General features: G+C 47.0%; 1 protein-coding gene across 20 annotated transcripts in view; it reads left to right on the top strand.

Annotated features, from left to right (window-relative positions):
• LOC109550947 (transcription factor Maf) overlaps positions 1-18,534 on the top strand; it is a 591,860-nt gene that overhangs the window by 77,841 nt on the left and 495,485 nt on the right. For 19 of the 20 annotated variants that reach the window (XR_012328244.1, XR_012328245.1, XR_012328246.1 and 16 more), the window contains 2 exons: positions 1,483-1,566; positions 16,045-16,146. The gene's annotated coding sequence lies outside the window, so the exon portion shown is untranslated. The remainder of the gene's footprint in view (positions 1-1,482; positions 1,567-16,044; positions 16,147-18,534) is intronic. The other variant, XM_073796731.1, reaches the window with a different exon arrangement.

An 18,534-nucleotide genomic window follows, 5' to 3' on the forward strand; every position in this document is an offset into this window, starting at 1 on the left:
CTTGGGGGTGGGAAGGGATGACCTTCGAAAAGGCGTCGGAGTTTGGGGGCTCAGGCAGGCATCAACTAAGAGTGAAGACAAGTTGTACGGGGAAAGGGGGAGGGGAGGAAGAGAAAGAAAGAAAAGTTAGCGCTGGAATCTGAAGAGTGCCTGGGTTTATTTTCTTGGCTGGGACGGAGAACTTTCTGGCAGCCAGGTTCTTGGACCGCAGCCGACGGCTCCGCGGCTCCCATTGGCCGGCGCGCAGCTGTTGCTACGCGGGTGGACCAATGGCGCGCGAGAGGCGTTCTCGCTCTGCTCTTTCCCGGGATGGCCGCGGGAGCCCCGGGGACTCGGCAGGAGCGGGCCTCTCGCCGGGGCATTTTTTTCTTTCTTTCTTTCTTTCTTTCTTTCTTTCTTTTTTTTCTTTTTTTTTTTTTTTATTTTAAAGGAGGGGCCGGCACTGAGTTGTGGGCGAGCCTGGGCGGGGCGGACGCCTCCCTGCGCCGCGCCCCGGGAGGTTGGTTCACCTGACCGACTCGTTCCTCGGGCTCCCTCGCCCTCCAGCCTTTACACCGCCTGGGGGAACAGGGTTGGAAGCGCGGGCTGTTTTATTGTATTTATTTATTTTTCCCTCCTGGAGCCTGTGCGTGTTTTATGTTTTAATAACTTTATCAACTCAGTGAACTTGCGCGAGAGCACCGGCAGCTTCTCTCGCCTCCCTCCTTTTCCCCCCTGTCTCTAACAGGCCTCTGGGTCACTTCCAAAAGGTAAATTGCACCCCCCCCGAAAGTCCCCCCCCACCCCGGTCTCCACACAGACACTGGTTTTGGAGCATTTGGCCTTGAGGAGCACAGTTTTCTTGCTGCAAAGCAGGGCCTCAGTTTCGAAGTTTTTCAGGAGGGAGATTTCCTGGGTAAGAGGGAAGGAGAATTGAGGCGTAGGCCGCACTCGGTACTTTGGATTAATAATAACATCAGTAGTAAAATAATAACTATCACTTGCTGTACCAGACACTGTACTGAACAACTGTATTTATTACTCTGTATTAGACGCTGTGCTTTTGCTCTGAAGCAATTTGCCATGCTTCATCCTATTTAAATCTTGTTATAGATGGGTAAACTGAGGCACCGAGCACTGAGGCACTTTGCTCCAGGTGGCCAGGCAAAAGCAGGACTCGAAGCCGAGTGTGTCTCTGGCTCCAGAAACCTTGGTTCTACCCACTTTCTGTGTTGTTGCAGAACTCTAAGATAGCCCCTGAGGTATGGGGGATCCCGGGTCCCCCATCTAGGCATGCGTCTCAGTTGAGTCCATGCCCCGGCCCCCGCCAGGTAGAACCAGCCTGTAAAAGCGTTGCTCTAACACACGGCTGCACTTGACATAAACCCACCTGCGTGCTGGGAGTCACTATTTCCCAATTTTGTGGAGAACCCCCCAGTTCAGCATAGGTAACAAAATGTGTTTCTTTGTCCTACAAAGTTTCTTTTTTTCTGTGTTTTTAAGGGGCTTCCTTCCAGTTCTCCTTGTTACGGCTTCACCGTTGGCTGGCGTGGTCAATACGGCAGGCAGAATTACCCCAACTCACAGGTGAGCACGGTGAGCCCAGAGACGCAGTGCCTCTGGCCAAGGTCACACAGTAACACAGTGGCGGACCCAGGGCTGGAGTGGAGACTTCCCCTCCTCTGTGTGCTCCCTAGCTAGCGTCTCTGTTCGCCAAGAACTCCATGGCCTATAAATTAGGAGTTTAAAACAACAGCAAAAGGTAGGGATCAGGAATGCAGGAGAGAAAAAAAAAAGTCAGTGAGAAATGAACTCAGTCCTGTTTTTTGTTTGGAAACTGCTTGGGAAGTGGCCGCATAGCTGGGAGCAGGACTGTCTGGTGGAGGAGTGTCTGCTGGCAAAAGGCTGGTTTCTACCTGGCAGAAGGCTACCTACCACCCTAGCCCTTGTTTTGAGCCTGGCACTGCAGCGAAGCATGTCTGTACTCAGTCTGCTGTTGCCTAATAGGCTGAGCAGAAAGGCCCGGACTAGCCTTCCCTCTGCCCTTTCCAGGGGGAGAGGATCTGGTCGTGCTCCCCTCTTTCCCTCACCCAGCAGAAGCCAAGGGGTGTTTCTCTTCTGATGACTTAAAGGAGATGTGTCTGAACTTCCGTACCCAGGGTTACCCAGCTGCTGAGAGCCTTTCCAGCTCCACGCGTCCCCAGAGATTCCCTGGGTCCCAGAAAGATAGTACTGTCTCCTTCCTTAAATCCCCCTAGCTTAAGAAGCCTAGCCGAAACCCTGCTCATAATCTTTCACCATAAAGTTTATCTTCTAAAACCTACGGAAAATAAAAATCAGGATTGGGGCAAAGCAGATTGTTGTGTTTGTAGAGGCTGATATAGTTGCTGACTGTTTTCCCTGGTATCCCACTCTTAACTCTTTAGGCAGCCTGGAATTTGAAAGAATGTTTGCAAAGCTGCTTTCTTCCTGAACACTAACCTAAATCCCTCTGGTTGCAACCTCTGCTCCTTCCCAAGCCTTGCAGGGCAGTGAGACACCTACCCACACAATGCTGTGTCTCCTGCTTTCAGTGTTCTTTATAGCCAAGAGCCACACAGATGTCCTTTCTCCTTCCACAAGCATTTCATTATAGGGTACTCTGCCTCTGTGGTGGGCACTGGGGACTCCCACCCCAATGCTTGCAGTCAAGTGAGAAAAATCTATTACCCAAACCCCATCACAAGCCCAAGCTTAAACTGCTCTCCATGTTACAAGAGAGACATACATACATGACACCGTCACAGAGTATAAAGGAACTTAAAAGTCATTTATAGCAATCAAGACAGGCTTCCTGGAGGAGGTGATATTTGAGCTGAGGTTTCATGGATGGACATAGTGTAGAGGCTGGGGTGAGTGTATGATAGGAAGAAGAACCAGCACAGGCACATGTCCTCTGTTGGGTCTGATATCCACGTATCTGCTCAGAACATTTAGCAGGGCTTCTTGCAGTCCAATCCATTCTCCATGGATGGGAAATTACTTTTTTATTGAGACTGGTAAAAATCAGCTTCTCTAAGAACATGAGTCTTTCACCTAAGACAAGAAATCGGGACCGCATGTTTAGGCCTGGTCTTGCTAGGTGGGTGTACAGGTCACCAAAGGGATAAAATTGACACTTTTTTTTTTTTTACTGCTTCCATAATCGGGGAGCAGGAACACTGGAGTATTCGATTTCTGCCTTGGCCCAGTGTAATTAGTATTATTAAGAAGTGTTAAACTTTCAGTGCCCCAGAACTGAGAGAGTTCACCCTCAAATGCCTCCATGGTTTATGAAGTGCTGAGTGGAAGCCTGGTGCTCCCTAAGTGTGACACCTGGGAACCCTTCCAACCACACTGAGAGATAGAACTGTTCAACCCCTTTTTGCAGATGAGAAAAACAAGGCCCAGAAAACCCCTGGGTCCTGATTTCCAGTGTGTGACATGAATACGGAATAGGATAAAGTCCCCTTTGACGGTTCACAGAACGAGTGTTTTATGTCACAGGCTCACAAAAGGTCAGGTTTGGACAGCAGTGCAGAGCAATTTGTTTTTCAATTCTTATCCGGTGTTTGATCTGCAGATACCCTGCACATTTTGCAAGTTCTCTTTGTGATGACCTGCATTGGTACCTGTTTTCGCTAACTGGAAGAAATGTGAAGAGGGTTTTCGCAGTTAGGGAGAAAGGTAATTGCTTCTTAGCGGGGGAAGCCTGTGTTAACACCCCTGACACGTCCAGACTCGACCTCAGTCTTTCCTTTAACAGGGAATTCACTGTCTTTTTGATGAAGCCAGGTTGACTTTCAGGGCTTTGATGATTCAAAAAAAAAAAAAAACCTTCAGCCTCAAGACCTCTGAGCAAAGACATTCATTAAAGGTTTGAACCAAGCTGGTGGGCATAAATAGCAATCAGGTGTACTGGAGGTGATGGGAGCCCTGCCAGTAAAGGAAGAACCCAGGATACCTTCATAGAGGTCCTAATCTACGTGTCTCAGAGCCCTTGAGGGGCTACACCCCCATCGCTCCCCACAGTCTCTCCTACCTTCTTAGGAGTTTGAGTTATGATGTTAAGGAATTGAGTCAATCCTACTTCTCAGTGGTCTCCCCGTGGAAACCCTTCTAGACCTAATACCACCAAAGTGAGTCTCTGAGGTCACCTTTCCAGGCTTTGTGCGCGGGTTGGTGGTGAAGGGCCACGGAGGTGCTATTGTCAGACACCTGGAGTCGGCTTCCCAAGCCCACAGGATCCCGTACTGTGCTTCTTGTTGCCCCTCCAGTTGGGTGCTTCCCTGATGGATATGAAGTAGCTTGAGCCTCTCCTAAGTATCAGTCTCAGAAGCCTCCTCACATAGAGCCTTCCTGCTTCATCCATCCGTCCATCCATCCGCTCCACACATATTTACTGAGCTTCTACTATATGTGACACTGCGGGGATGAAGTTGGCAAAGCAGTCCTATCCTTGCTTTCAGGACACTTACAGTCTGGTAGATGGAAAAAGACAATGTTGAAAGGACCGGGAATGAAATGTCAAATTCCCATGATTACGCAGGATCGGGTTTCCTCTTCAGACAATTCCTCTGGCTCCTGAGAATGAAATAGGGGACGGAGCAGCGGGAAGCACTCTCCATCAGCTGCTCACACCGCTAGCGTTCAATCCATCACCTGCTGTTTTAAATTTCCTGCAGACGCCACACGTGCCCTGAAGTTACTGCGTTTGTTTCCTTCCTTCCCAGTGGCTGAACTGCCTTCACTCCACTAGAATGAAAGCTCTGTGAAGGGAGGAACTTTCTGTAGTTGGCTCACTTCTGAACCCCTGGTGCCAGCAGAATCCCTGGAACCAAGGGGGAGCCCCGTCATATTTGCTGAGCTAATGAGTGACTTTTACCTCAAACCTGAGCGAGGTGGGAACGCTAGAGGCACCTGGGAGAAGGTGAGCAGCAGCTCCAGGAGGCAGTTGGGTGCACCTGTACCTATGGGGAACGTCCTGCCGTTGGCATGTGCTGTTGTCACACAGAGAGGCTGCAGTCTGCTCCCCAGGAATCCTTTGGGGATTTGGAAAGAAGACTTCTGTGTTTTCATAATTTAATTACTGCTTAACAATTAAATCCCAGTTCAGAGATAACTTCTTGAATTTGCAACTGAAGAACTTTTTTTTTCTTTTACTCCCCCACCTCTCTTCCCAGAAATAGGTGCCTAGCCTTAAACCCGTGTACTTAGCAGCTGGCTGTGGAAGCCCATGAGTAATCTCTCACCTTAATCAAGGAAGGGAGAAATGGAAAACTTGATCCCCAGGTGGCTTCATAGGAACGGAAAAAAAAAAAAAAATGGAGGTGCTGGCATCGTCCAGTGCTTATAATATTTTCCTTTTTTAAAACAGTCATTATTTTTGTGCTAGCAGTGTGCTTTGTAATCACTGCTGAGCATGATTTCTACATCAGCAAAGCATTTTATTTATTTTGAGGAAGCCGCAGTTGAGGTCAAGTGTGGGTAAGGGCTTCTTTCTTAAGGCATAGCACAAACAGCTCAGACCCCAGGAAGGATCAACATGCGTAGAGTCCCTGTTGCCCTTGGTAACATCTCCTCCAAAGATTACATCTCCCATGTGGTGAACTGCAAAGGGGGAAGGGCCACACTCTGAAGGGGTTTGACCCACAAAGAAAGAAGCAACATCTTCTCGTGCTGTCAGGGCTGGAAGGGAGGGCTCTGAGCAGAGTACCCGCACCCACCCTGTCTCTGTGGCATGGCGCTAACTATTAGGGATGTCGTCTCTCATCCCCACATTGCAGACAAGGAGGGGGCGGTGGGATGTCACTGGAGGAGATGGAAGATGGATAGCCCTGGACGTTCCTCTGTCCTATTGACACAGACACACCCGTCTCTCTGTCTCACTGCCTGCATCACCTTCAATTTGGCCAGATGAACATCATGGGGGAAATTTCATCTGGACCAGGAATCTTAAAACACTAACAAAAAGAGCTGGCTCCTGTGAGACATGAGGGTGGGACCATTAGAAGTTGGGAGCTGGGGCCATTAGGAAGCAGCCAGGCTATGTCGATGCACAGGGGGATTTCTGCTCGATAATGGGAAATGTGAACACAGGTTAGTGCTGTGATTACCGCATCCTGGAGGGGGGGCCCTGAGAGGCCAGGAATAGATTTAGACTCACTCGAGCAAAGACTGGGGGAAGGGAGGAAGGTCACCTCTTCAGATCCTGGCGAAGGCGCCCATGTGGTCAGAGGCGTTCTTCTCCACCGTGCAGATGGGAAGGGTCCTTTCGAGTGTCACACTGGGGAGTGGCACAGGAGTACTGTATCCTCAGACCTGGGAGGACTAGACCCTCAATCAAGACTGGGGCAGATTAAATGCAAGCCCAGAACAGAACTCTTGAGAGAGCTCAGGGAAGGCTTTGCTACACACTGCGATAAGATGGCCGAGTCCCCCCTGCTTCTGGGGGGCAGTTTGGCAACCTCCATCAAGAGCCTCAGAAAACTGACTCAAAGACACAAATTCATTCTGAAAAAATACTTAGATATCCACACAACGATTTATCTAAGAAAGAGCATCAGTGTGATGTTTGTAATGGGGAAAAATGGGAACTAATCGTCATGACCAACAACAGAGGAAATAGCTAAATCAATGGTAGCGCATTCCCGCAGTGGCACTTAGCAAACCTTTAACTATGAAATCATGTTAATGACATGGAAGAATGATTATGGCCTGTTAAGTAAAAAAATGCTGGTTACACTAAGAAAGCCGATAGGATATGATCACAACTCAAGAGAGAAAAAGGTCCGAAAGAAAACAGACCAAACTGTTAGCAGTGGTTCTTTCTATCAGGAGGAGGATTCTGGATGATGTTTTATAATGCTTTCCTAGTGTTCAGAGTTTTCCAAAGTATCTACTTTCGTAAGTGTTAATACGTACAATATAGGCCACTCTCCCTTCCTTATCTTTCTTACTCTGCGTTATTCTTCTCCACACCGGTGTTCACTGACATCCTATGTATTCAGTTGTTTATTTTCTGTGTGTCACTGGTGCTCTGTCCTCTAGCATATAAGCTTCCCAAGGGCAGGGCTTTGTCTTGTTCAGGAATCTAAATCCCCTTCCCTCCCTGGCACACAGCCTTAGACAGAATTCAATAACTATTCACTGAAAAAGTTGATGTGCTCTTTCGATAATCATAACATGGAATATTATTAACATATAAAGGAGAAAAGTTGGAATTGCAGAGAAGATTATGCTCGCCCCTGCCCCCGCCGTTTTCATGACCATGACAAAATCAAACCAGGTTACAGGATGTACTGAGCTTATCCTCTGTCGTGGCAGCTGATTAGCGGTAGCCATTGACTGAGTCCCACATGGGGAAGGGTAGTAAGAGGCACTCCATCAGTAGAAAGGTTCCTTTGATGACCCTAGAGCAGATGCTTTGAACCATGGGACTCCATTAAGAAAAGACTCAACCCTCAGGACTGAAATTCCCTGGGTAAGGCCAGTGTACACTAAAGCCTGGCATTGGCTCTGTGAATTTGGTCATTCCATTTATAATGTCCACCTTTTCCCCTGAATAGCTGTTGTCCAGTCACAGTAGATGCATCATAAGTTTCACCTGAAGACAGGTTTAGAAGGTACATGGTATACAGAAAAGGTCTCAAATACATATTGATTTAGAATCCTGACTCCACACTTCTTAGCTGTATGACCTCACTCAAGATACTTAAACCTTCTTAATCTGTAGTTCCCTTACCTGAAAAATAATCCTAATCTTACAAGGTTATTCTGTGTATGAAATGAGACTATATAGAAAAGGTCTCACATAGAGCTAAGCATATGGCTTTCCCCAAATTCACATTGTGCACCAACGTGAAAATCTGGTTTTCTAAGAATGAACTCAGTAATACTGACATACAACAAATACCAGTTCCCACATTCGTGAAAATCAGGGCATAAAGTCCTCTCCTTTGAGCTGTGAATTCCTCTGTCCCGTTGTGGTCTGCCGGCCGCTGACATCCCTACCACCTGAAGGGTTTGTTAAAATGGGGCACGGGTTACAGATTCCCTGGCCTCACTGGACTTCTAAGTCACAGTGTCTAGGACTGAATCTGAAGAACCTGCAGTCTTAAAGGCTCACCAGGTGATTCTTACCCACATTCAGGTGTGAGATCCATCGCAACTCGTATTTCTAAGAACACGCAGAGGAGCCTGTAGCCTTTTTAAAGTCACGGCACAAAGTTTGCTTCCTTCCTCCTCTTCCAGTCTAGGGTTTTCCTTCTCGTAAGGGCGACATCTCAGAGTGTGGCCTTACGAAAGAATACAGACATTTGCCATGTAGAATCTGAGCTCCCTCCAAATACTGTTCAGTGACAGAACCTTGACATGCCAAGACTGTGTCTGCAGGGCTGTGGTTAACCACACAATAGTCCTGACTGCCCAGTTCTCGTTGTGAACTCATAGGGTCTTTTTAATATGCACAAATGATCTAATGGAAATCTAAATTAAAGAAAGAACTGTCCCTGTTTTCACACCTCCCCACAAATTAATCTTTTCCCCCTTTTCTCCATATTCCTCCCCTCCAATCCTTGAATACTTAAGTTTTACAAATTCAGAATCATTACACTGATACATTTCCAAGATACGGTTCTTTTTATTTCATCATCAGTATCTTCCCCACTCTCCCTTTTCTGCTGTTCCTCCCACACCATAGAATTTCTTTCTTTGTAATAATTAAACCTTAACCTCTCTGTGAGGCTTTGCCACTCTCAAAGCAGTTTCATGCCCATTTTCTTATGAACAGAACCAGCTTCATGTATTCAGATGTTAGCTTTGTTCTTGCTTATGAAAAGCATCTCAGTCGAGACTTATCCAGCAAAATGCTTAGGAGCTTGGGCTCTGTGCCTGGAGAGACACGAGTTCAATTCCTGCCACTTGATACTGGTGAATTCAGGCAAGTAATGTAACTTCCCACAGCTTCTCTCTCTTGTCTATGCAGTGTAGACAGTCAGCACCCAGCCCACAGAGTAGCCTTGAGGATGAAATGAGATAATCCCTTATAAAATGCTCAGCACGAGGCCGGTGTAGAGTACGAGTTCCATTAATGTCAGTTATTGTTGTCATTAAATATATCAGATAAAGACTTTTAACGACTATAGGAAGTGAGAGGAAGCCACCTCCATTTGGCCTGAACTGACCCCCAAATCTAACTCAATCCGGTCCACAGTTTTCAACCCAGATTAGAAAAGAAAGAACCACATTTTGTGCGGTGCCCTTCACTGATTATTTGTCTAACGGAGACATTCTAATTCCATGTTATGTGACAACATCATCTGGGACAGAAAGGTAATTTTTGAGATCTCCCCCCCTACCCCACCCCCGAATAAAAAGCAGATACTTGGCATCTCTGGTTAAAGTGAGATCCAAACTTTTCAGAGTTTAGAAGTGTTTGGAAGCTACTTCTCGTAGTCGTCGGCTGGGATCTTTTTGGACTGGGGTGGAGATGGGGGTGAGGGCTTCTTGTTACCAGACTTTTCGTGGGCAAGCATGTTCATGCAGGTCTCAACAAACGCCCTTGGTTCCAAGAGTTCAGGCTCAGGTAAGCTTTGGACAAACACCTGAGGCTCTGAGAGGCTTAATTGAAGTGAGCCCAAACCTAAATGTTTTATGAGGTACGCCCATCACTGATTTTCTTGGCCAAGTTTTAGGTGGCCTCATTGTGGATGTGCTCCTGTGAGCACCTGGGAAACTCAGGTCTCCACCGTGGAGCCTTGCTTTGGTTTGACTTCACCACACCTCCGAGAGCTGCAGACCACCTGTGTGCGTCAGTGCTCACGGTGTGATCACACCTGGACCTGGGAGCCGTTTCCCCCTTGGTACAACTTGTCTTGAAGTTCCGGAAAAGCCAGGCCTCACCTTCCCCTTAGCGAAGTCCTCCAGACTGGGACCAACTTCTCTCTCAAAAGTAACAAGTCTCAGGAACAAGGGAACCCGTAAGACAAGCATCTTGCCAAGCTCCCGTGTGAATCGGGAGTGACACAGAGCTGGTCTTGTGAAAGGAGACACAAAATAGCTCAGCTGGATGGAGCGCACATGGCCATCGCAGAGAGAAGCTGATTATCCCACCAAGATGTGCCGTCTTTTTTGGTTTGGACAAACTTCTCCCCACCCAAGTCCAGAATCGTCTTGGAAACTTCTCCTCAACTACCCACAACCTCCAGACTGTAAATCCCTCAGGGTCTTATTTGGTTTTTGTTCACAGGGAGAATCATATGCCAACAATACTATTAAAAACTGCATACCCTGAAAGTTTGAACGGAACAACATCTATGATTTTCAGAATGTTCTTTGGACCGACAGGAAACGAACTGAAAAGGCACAGGTCAGACAACAGCAGGCTGAAATTCCAGTCCCACTTTCACGTTACCCTTCAGAATGTTCTGGATCAGTCACACTCCAGTCAGAAAGAAGAGTCAGAGCTGGGAGCTCAATGGCAAAAATTCAATATGGGACCTTGTATTACAGGGTATGAAGGTGTTGCCAAAAGGCAAGCAGGGTCTGCGGAGACAACCGGAGATGGGCAACGGCTGGGGTCTCCTACTGCCCTTGGGGCTAGAGAGACAAAAGAAGGAAGTGGTCTTATCCAAACTCAAAAGCCGGAGCTGGGTGACAGCAGCTTGGATGGTGGAGGCTTCCTGGGTGGGAACCATGGAGGAGAGACAAGCTTAGCTGGAGACGCTGAGGGTGACACAGAGAGAGGGCAGGAAATACCCTGGCTACCCTTCATCTCCTGCTCCCAGACTCCAACCAGTGCCTCTTGTGACCGAAAGTAACCAGAAGCCAGTTCCCAGGGGAATCTGGGAAATACGGTTTTCAGGGGTCAGCATCCCCAGAGAATGGGTCTCACGGAAAGTTAATATATGAGCAGTACCCACATATGACCGAAGCCATTATGTGTCATTTTTGTACTTGTTACATAAGGGCAAACTGAAAAATCAGAAAGCCACGGTTATCGGCAGGCGGACTCTCAACCGCTGCGCCACCAGGGAAGCCCCTCACATATATTATTGTGTCATCTCTGTACTACCAATTTTGCATGTTATTCCAGGTGCTTTATTTTCATCCTGCCCGTATGTACATGTAGTACAGTCTCCATACAAATTTCTGGTTTAAGAAAGAAAGAAGGCCAACTCGCTCAAGAGCACACTTTTTGCTAAAAGGAAGAGAGGCAGGAACGTAGGTGGTGAGCAAGCCTCCTTCACTGGACTGACGTCAGGCTCCCACGCGTGAGCAGCTCTGAACGTGCTGCGTCAGTGTCAGGCCAAGGCAGACGCACGCAGCTTCAGCGCTTCGTGCCACGTCTGCCAGCAAAGCCGTCCAGCGGCTTTTGTCGGGGTGATGTTGACACATGTCAGATACGTTAACATTTCTACTGGAATGACTCATTCGTAGGGAACAGTCAACTCGGAAGGATGACAGAGGGGAGGGGGAGAAGCATTTTATAGTCTTTCAAGATTTGAGGACCAGCTCGACTTTCAGGGGTGTTTTAAGAGAGCAGTCACGGTCTTACTGGTACGGTATCATTTGTTTGATAGCATCGTCGTTGCTGTGATGTGTCTGTTGCCTTAGCTTCACTAACTTAGAGGTCTGGAGGAGGTCACTGAGCCACTGGGTGGACACGGGTGGGCCTCCCCTGCTGGCTGCACCCCTCCCCCGGCCCCCAGGCCAGGTCCCTCTCTTCTTCAGCGTATCAGGAGGGAGTGGTACCCAAGCCTCCAGCATCTGCCTTGGACACGCCTAAGGCTTCTTTCTCTTATGCTTCCCCAGAGCTCAGCTCACCCTCCTCAGGTAGATGCTGATAAGACACACTAGGCTGACCTCTGGGGTCAAGTTCAGGGGTCCTGCCCCCCTCCCCTCTCCGCATAGTGAGACCTCCGTTACCGTCATCGCTGTTGCTTGCTCTCGCTTTGTTTTGTTTTGTTTTGGGGAAGATTTGACTGTGGTTTTGGCTGTAAAGGAACCAAAAATGAATTGATTAATTGCAATTGGATGTGACACTACTTAGAGCCCCAGGCGCAGCCCCTTCCTCCAGGGGCCTCCGCAGTGCTGCCTGGCCTTATGCACCCACACCTCTGTCTGCCGGGAGGGCAGCTCCTCCCTCCAGGGAACGACCTCACAAGTGGCTCAGTCCCAGGGTCCATGCCTGACTACCCGTGGGACCCAGAGGAAGGAAAGCGCCTGACATGTACCCAGGCTTAAGAGCAGCCTTCCAACTCTGTCCTAGTGTTGACCGCATCCCAGGTGGTGGACGATGGGGATCTCCATTCTCTTCAAGAGTACACATCTTCATCCCCATCCTTCCACCCCCCACGCACATAACCCCAGACGGGTGATCAGGATGCAGTTGTCCGACAACCAGACAGTTCCCCAAGCCTGAGCCATTGAATAGTCAAGAGGTGTTTTCATAGGTTATCAGCATAATGGTCTAGGGTGGCCTTCGCCCAGGTTCTGTTTTCTCAGGGACTCCCTCAAGACAAGGTGAATACGTACTAAGCCGTCGTCTTCTGTTTCATACCCTTTACCAGAAACACACTGATACCAACAAGGACAAGCCATGATTCAGTTTCAGCCGCTTTGGGGATAACTGTCTACTTCTTGGGAACTACTGCAGCCCGCACACTGAGATCTATACGTGCCACATCACTTAGAGTGGAAGGCAAGCCATCCCAAGGACGTCTTGGACATTTTTGATATTGTCAGTTATCTTTACAAGATGCAGTAACAGTGTAAATAGACAGTTGGTTTTGGTTTTTTGGATTTTTTAATGGATGCGTCATAGAAAACAAAGGGAGAGGGTATTATTGGAAACCGTAGCTCTCCCTGAGAGACTCTTTTTCCGTGCAGCCAAGTCTGGTTTGCCCTCATCTTGCTTCCCTGGGATTGCAGGGCAGGTCTCTGTGATCTCAGGGCGCAGGCTTTCCATGACACCACGTTGCCTGCCATGCAGTCAGGCGTTGTTTGTCAACCACCCCTAGGTTCGGTGAAGCATCGCTCAAGGCAGTGTTTTGAATTCTACCATCAGTCGTTAAGAAAGGCCGCTTAGTGGAACAGACAGCTTCAAACTAACTTTCTCCCTCCCTCCCTCCCTCTCCCCGTTCCTCCCTCCCTCTCGCCCTCCCTCCTGCTCTCCCTTCCTCCCTTCCATCTTTTTTCCTGCCTGCCTTCTTTCCTTTATTTCTTTTTTAAATTTCTTTTACCAGTGTTGGTTATTTATCTGAATCTACTATAAAACTGAATCTACCATCATCTGTTACCTAAGGTCACCAGAATTGATCTTCTCACAGACATAAAGGCGTCTGTAATTCATTTCCTGAGCTTCTCCTCCAGCTGCTGTCACATTTCTTTCCCTTCTCCTCTGCCCCCTAACAGCCTGAGTGTAGTTTAGGGGAAACCTTCTGAGCGAGCTCCACAATGTGTCCTCTCTTTGCCATGAATTCAAGATATCGGAACCCTCTTTAGGTGGGGTGATCATTTCCCTGGTATATGCCTCCTGTCCCTACATCTTTCAGGTGCTCCTTTGAACTCTCAAAGGTGACCTGATCTGATAACTCACACGGTTACTGTCTTCCTAAGAGACCTTTAAACTCAGTTCAGACTCCAAGTGCATGGCTTGTGCCCGGCAATCTCAAGCCCTCCCGAAGATTTCCAGAAGTGTCCGAGTTCCCGGGGTGCATCGCCTTGTGCTCCTCCGTGGTTTCCTAGATTCTCTGGTTCTCTCAGGGATCAACCTAGATACAGAATTCAGCTTTCATTGTTGACTGAGAAACTCCACTAACATGGATTCCGTGAGCACTTGGGTATATTTTATTTACACTTGGGGCAAGTGCTGGGAGTGGCCACATTGTGGTTTGTGAGCTCCCTCCCCCCATCTTACTGGTTCTCTTCCTCCTCCCTGCCCCTCATCCTCCCTTATCTCCCCTTCTCTGCTGAGAAGCAATAAACACATTCCTCTCTCTGCCCCCTGCAGAGCGTTGCTGTTCAAATCAGGTCCCTGAGGTCCTCAGCTTGTATCCCCCCCTACTTGCCAAGGAAGTTTTCTAAAGAAATGTCTTATTCTCCGTGAGAAAAAGTCTGAAGAATTCTTTCTTTTTTCTTCGTTTAATTAAACCTACCTACTTACCTACCTACATTTGATTTAATTGTCCGTATCTCCATTCTCACTGGCACGTGGACAAAAGTAAACTTCGGCAGAAAAATATGGGAGAAAAGAAGAAGAGATGAAAGCACGAAAGAATCGACAGTCATGGGACAGGAAGAGAACAGGAGAGAGAGAAGGAGAAACAAAGGGAGGGAGTGGGGAGGGAGTGACCCTGGATGCCCAAGTTTAAGACAGTGGTTTTAAAACTGTCCTGCGAGTGGGTGTTCCTGGGGGTGTTGCTAGCAGTTTAGATTCGTGAAGCCTCACCTCACAAAGGCCTTGACCTGGTAAGTTCCACAAGGACCACACTTTGAAAACTCTCTGCAACGTGCCTAAGCTTAAGGGAGATAGTAAGATTATATGAAACTAAACGCAACTGAATTGGGAAGGATTATGATTATTCCTCTTTTCACCAGTTTACTTGAACTGTGTGGAGAGCGTTCTGTCAGCCTTGATATCTACTTTTGGCCTGAGAATCTGCAGTCAGCTTAAGTGGCAAAGTATTGAACACAGGCATTAGAATATCCAGCTCTTTTTCAAATCCACCCTTAGCTTAAACAATATACACGTTAGCCTTAATCCAGTATGTTTGCAGACAGAGACAACGTCAGGACATCCAAGACATTGTTGGCCAAATTCCTCGGACTTTTTGGGGACTTCTTTTAAAGAACATGACAGAGAAGTCGTCATGAAATAATACATGGAAAGTGCCTGGTACTTTGCCAGGAACTGAGTGTTATTACAATGAAGGGACCGTGGTTTATCTGTTGGAGACAGAGAACGGCAAGCTCCCTGGCATGTGATGTCCAAGGTACCTAGTCAGTGTCTCACCTATGAGGAAAGTACCTACTCCAGGTGGTGAGCAGAAAACAGAATGACGTTGACACAGCCAACTTCGTCTGTTTTAAAGCTGCCGTTGCGAATGTTTTATGTGATCCCTGCTGTTCTCTTATTCCTTCTGCAACTGTATTCAGGCAGTTGTCCCTGCCCCCTCCATGCCTAATCTATTTCTGACCCCCTTCGTCTTTCATTAACAGAGCAGAGCCTGACTGGAGCAGGCCATCCAGGCAATCAGAGAGAGCTCTCCAGTCAAATTCCAGGGACAGAAGACGATGCCCTTTGCCTTAGTACACTGGGGCTGCTATAACAAAAGTACCGTGGATAGGGTGGCCTAAACAACAGTTACTTCTTACAGTTCTGGAGGTGAGAAGTCCAAGATCAAGGAGGCAGCAGATTTGGTGTCTGATGAGAGCCTGCTTACTTGGCTTTCACCAGAAAGGGGCAAAGGAGCTCTCTGGGGGTCTTCTTTAAAAGGGCACTAATCTCTTTCATGAGGTCCCAACCTCATGACCCAATCACCTCCTGGAGGCCTCACCACCAGATACTATCACATTAGGGATAAGGTTTCAACGTATGAATATTTGGGGGCAGAGGGAAGGGGGCATAGACATTCAATCCATAGCACCCTTAAAATTCACATGGCTCACACATGGGCGTCAGAATAGGACTGAGAAAAGAAATCCCATAGCAAAGAGTCTGTATGAAATTATTGATAGTTCAGCACATAGTGTATACATCTTGAAGAACCCTCTTAACTAGATAATCCCTGGCCTGCCATCTTGCTGTCTGATTCTAACCATAGCCCAAGTTACACGTCATCCTTTTTGTAAACTCTGGTTTCTTGGTTTCCCCATCTTAGTTTTCTGCTTAGAGCTGGCTGCTGCCCCGTATTCTTCTACATATGTACCCATCAAAAGGGGAAACCTGCAACCATCACCCAGAGAACTATATTGTCTTTTCAGGAAAACCCAAAGACCTGCATAACATGGTGAACGTCTTTTTCATTGTGCTTTCTTCTCTAGACCTTCATCAAGCCTGCTGCAGTGGATCAGCTTCATTCCCCAGGAATACTAAAGAGCCTTCGTGAGGGTCCTCCCGCGAGTCCTCAGTCTCAGTTCTCACAGGTATGAAAGAGGTCACTGGCTTTTACCTTCTCGAGTCTGTAAAGGCAGCTCTTGTTTTTTGTGTCAAGGAGACGTTGAGGGTCTTATTAGAAGCCAACCAGTGATTATGTGTGAGATCACATGTGGATGAACAGTTGTATAAAGGACCCATACACAGGTCAGCTCTCTTTGTATCCGCTCCTGATCTGGTATTGAAAACAAGTTTGGGTAGGATCTCCTTCACAGGATCTCACTAATTCAGAGGCCACTGGGCTCATGATTTCATCACCTTCCATGCACATGTTAACTTTCAAACTCCCTAAGCAATAGCTTATTTTGAGTCCCATAATTCATTGCATATACAATAGTCATCACAGGGGGAAATAATGCTTCTGGTGTGAACTTAGCTTGGTGTGTTTCACGTACTACCTGATTCATGGGAGTTACTTAAAATACATGAGGGCAGAATAATGTACCCTTCAGAGAGACTGTCACACTGGCTTGCTCTGTACTTGATAGATAAATGTGATTTGACCTGTTGGAGCATTTTTGCGGTCAGTTTGAGAGGGCTTGAACCGTACATATCCTCGTGGCCCATACCTTCCCCTTGACCAGGAATATGGAAAACACACTTACAGCCTCCGTCGTGTTGCTTAACTCGTCTTGGGATGCTTCCCTCAGTATTGGTGGTAGTCTGACGTGACATATCTGCAATTAAAGGGTGATGTCAGTTGACACAGTGCCACAGAGGCCAGTTAAACATTGTTCCTTAGAAAATAAGAGCAGGATTCAATCCCGAAAACATTGGTAGTGGTCCAGGGACTGAGTCATTTGGCTCTCTCGGAGCGTCTGAACTAGCTGGAACGTGTCAGGAAACCCAGGTTCCCTTCACACCATGGAAGAGGAAAGCAAGAAGCAGGAAGATGTGCTTTCAAAATAACGCACTGCTCTAGGGAGCTGCTAATTCTCTCGCAATCCAGGGCTGATCTTCTTCACGGGTATTAACCCCTTGTCCTGCGGCGCGCCAGCTGTGCTGGGTGGGAAAAGCAAGAGCGGCACATCTACATGATTGTAATACTCAGCACACTGTTGGGCACTTGGATATTTTTTTTCTCCTTTGCTTATTGCAAAAGAGCTGGGAATTGAAAGATTAACCCGGTTTAATTTAAGGGAACCTCCCATTTTGATGGGAATACTTGGAATGTATTATAGACTTGTTAAAAAAAAAATGCCAAAAGTCTACCCAAATGACTCTGTAGTTATGATTGCAGATTTGAAATTTCCCACAAAAATTAAAATACCTCATGTAGAAGAGAGATGCTCTGGCTGCCCCTCTAAAAGGGAGAACGTGATTGTGTTTCTACATTAGTTTTCTGTTGTTGCAGTAACCCATTACCACTGACTTGGCTTGAGACAACACCAGTTAGCTGTCTTACAGTTCTGCATGTCAGAAGTTTGACATGGGTCTCACTAGGCTAAAATCTGAGTGTGAGCATGGTTGTGTTCCTTTGGAAGTTCTAGGGGAGAATCTATCTCCTTGCCTTTTCTAGCTTCTAGAGGCCGCCTGCATTCTTTGGCTTGTGACCCTTCCTCCATCTTCAAAGCCAGCAACAGTGGGTAGAGTCGTCCTTCTTACATAATATCCCTCTATTCTGCTTCCTTCTTGCACTTCGCAAGTCCTTTGTGGTTATACTGAGCCCAGCCGGAGAATCCAAGATAACCTCTCTGTTCTAGAGTTGGCTGGTTAGCAAGCTTAATTCCATCTGCAACCTTCATTCCCATTTCCTATGTACAGTAACAGAGTCACGTGTTCTAGGCATCAGGACGTGGACATTTTGGGGGGCGGGGGGCGTTATTCTGCCTATCGCAATTTGTCATTTTTTCTGTAAACCTTATCAAGTCAATTCCAAATGCAAATGAGTCCTTTCCCATCTGTTTTTCTACAAAGGAAATACAACTGAAATTGATTTCATACAACAATTACATAAGTGAATGTGGAGTTATACATTTATGGTAGAAGGAGAAAGGTGTTTGTTGTTTTCTTTTAAATGTATTTTAGTTAAGAGCCAAAGATTCTTAATTGAAAATTTGCGGAAAGTACCGCTATAAACAGATGACTATTAAACTTAAATCATCATCAAGTTAAATTAAATTCAGTTTTACTTAGATATTTATTAGGAGTGAAAGCAAACATAAATGTTGAAAACTCAAATCCTTGTTTCTTAACTGTCTCCTCGTTTTCCCACGATGTACTTCTGGCTGTTCAGAAGTGATTTCCTAGATTTTATTAACCTGTAACAGAAGGGGACAGCTAAATCCATTCCAGAGAGTAACTCATTTGTAACCCTGTGTTGCAGCTCCCCCAGCCAAAGGGGTTAAGGAAAATAAGCATGAACTCAGAGAACCTTG

Source organism: Tursiops truncatus, chromosome 19, assembly GCF_011762595.2.
Source record: "Tursiops truncatus isolate mTurTru1 chromosome 19, mTurTru1.mat.Y, whole genome shotgun sequence".
Lineage (NCBI taxonomy): Eukaryota > Metazoa > Chordata > Mammalia > Artiodactyla > Delphinidae > Tursiops > Tursiops truncatus.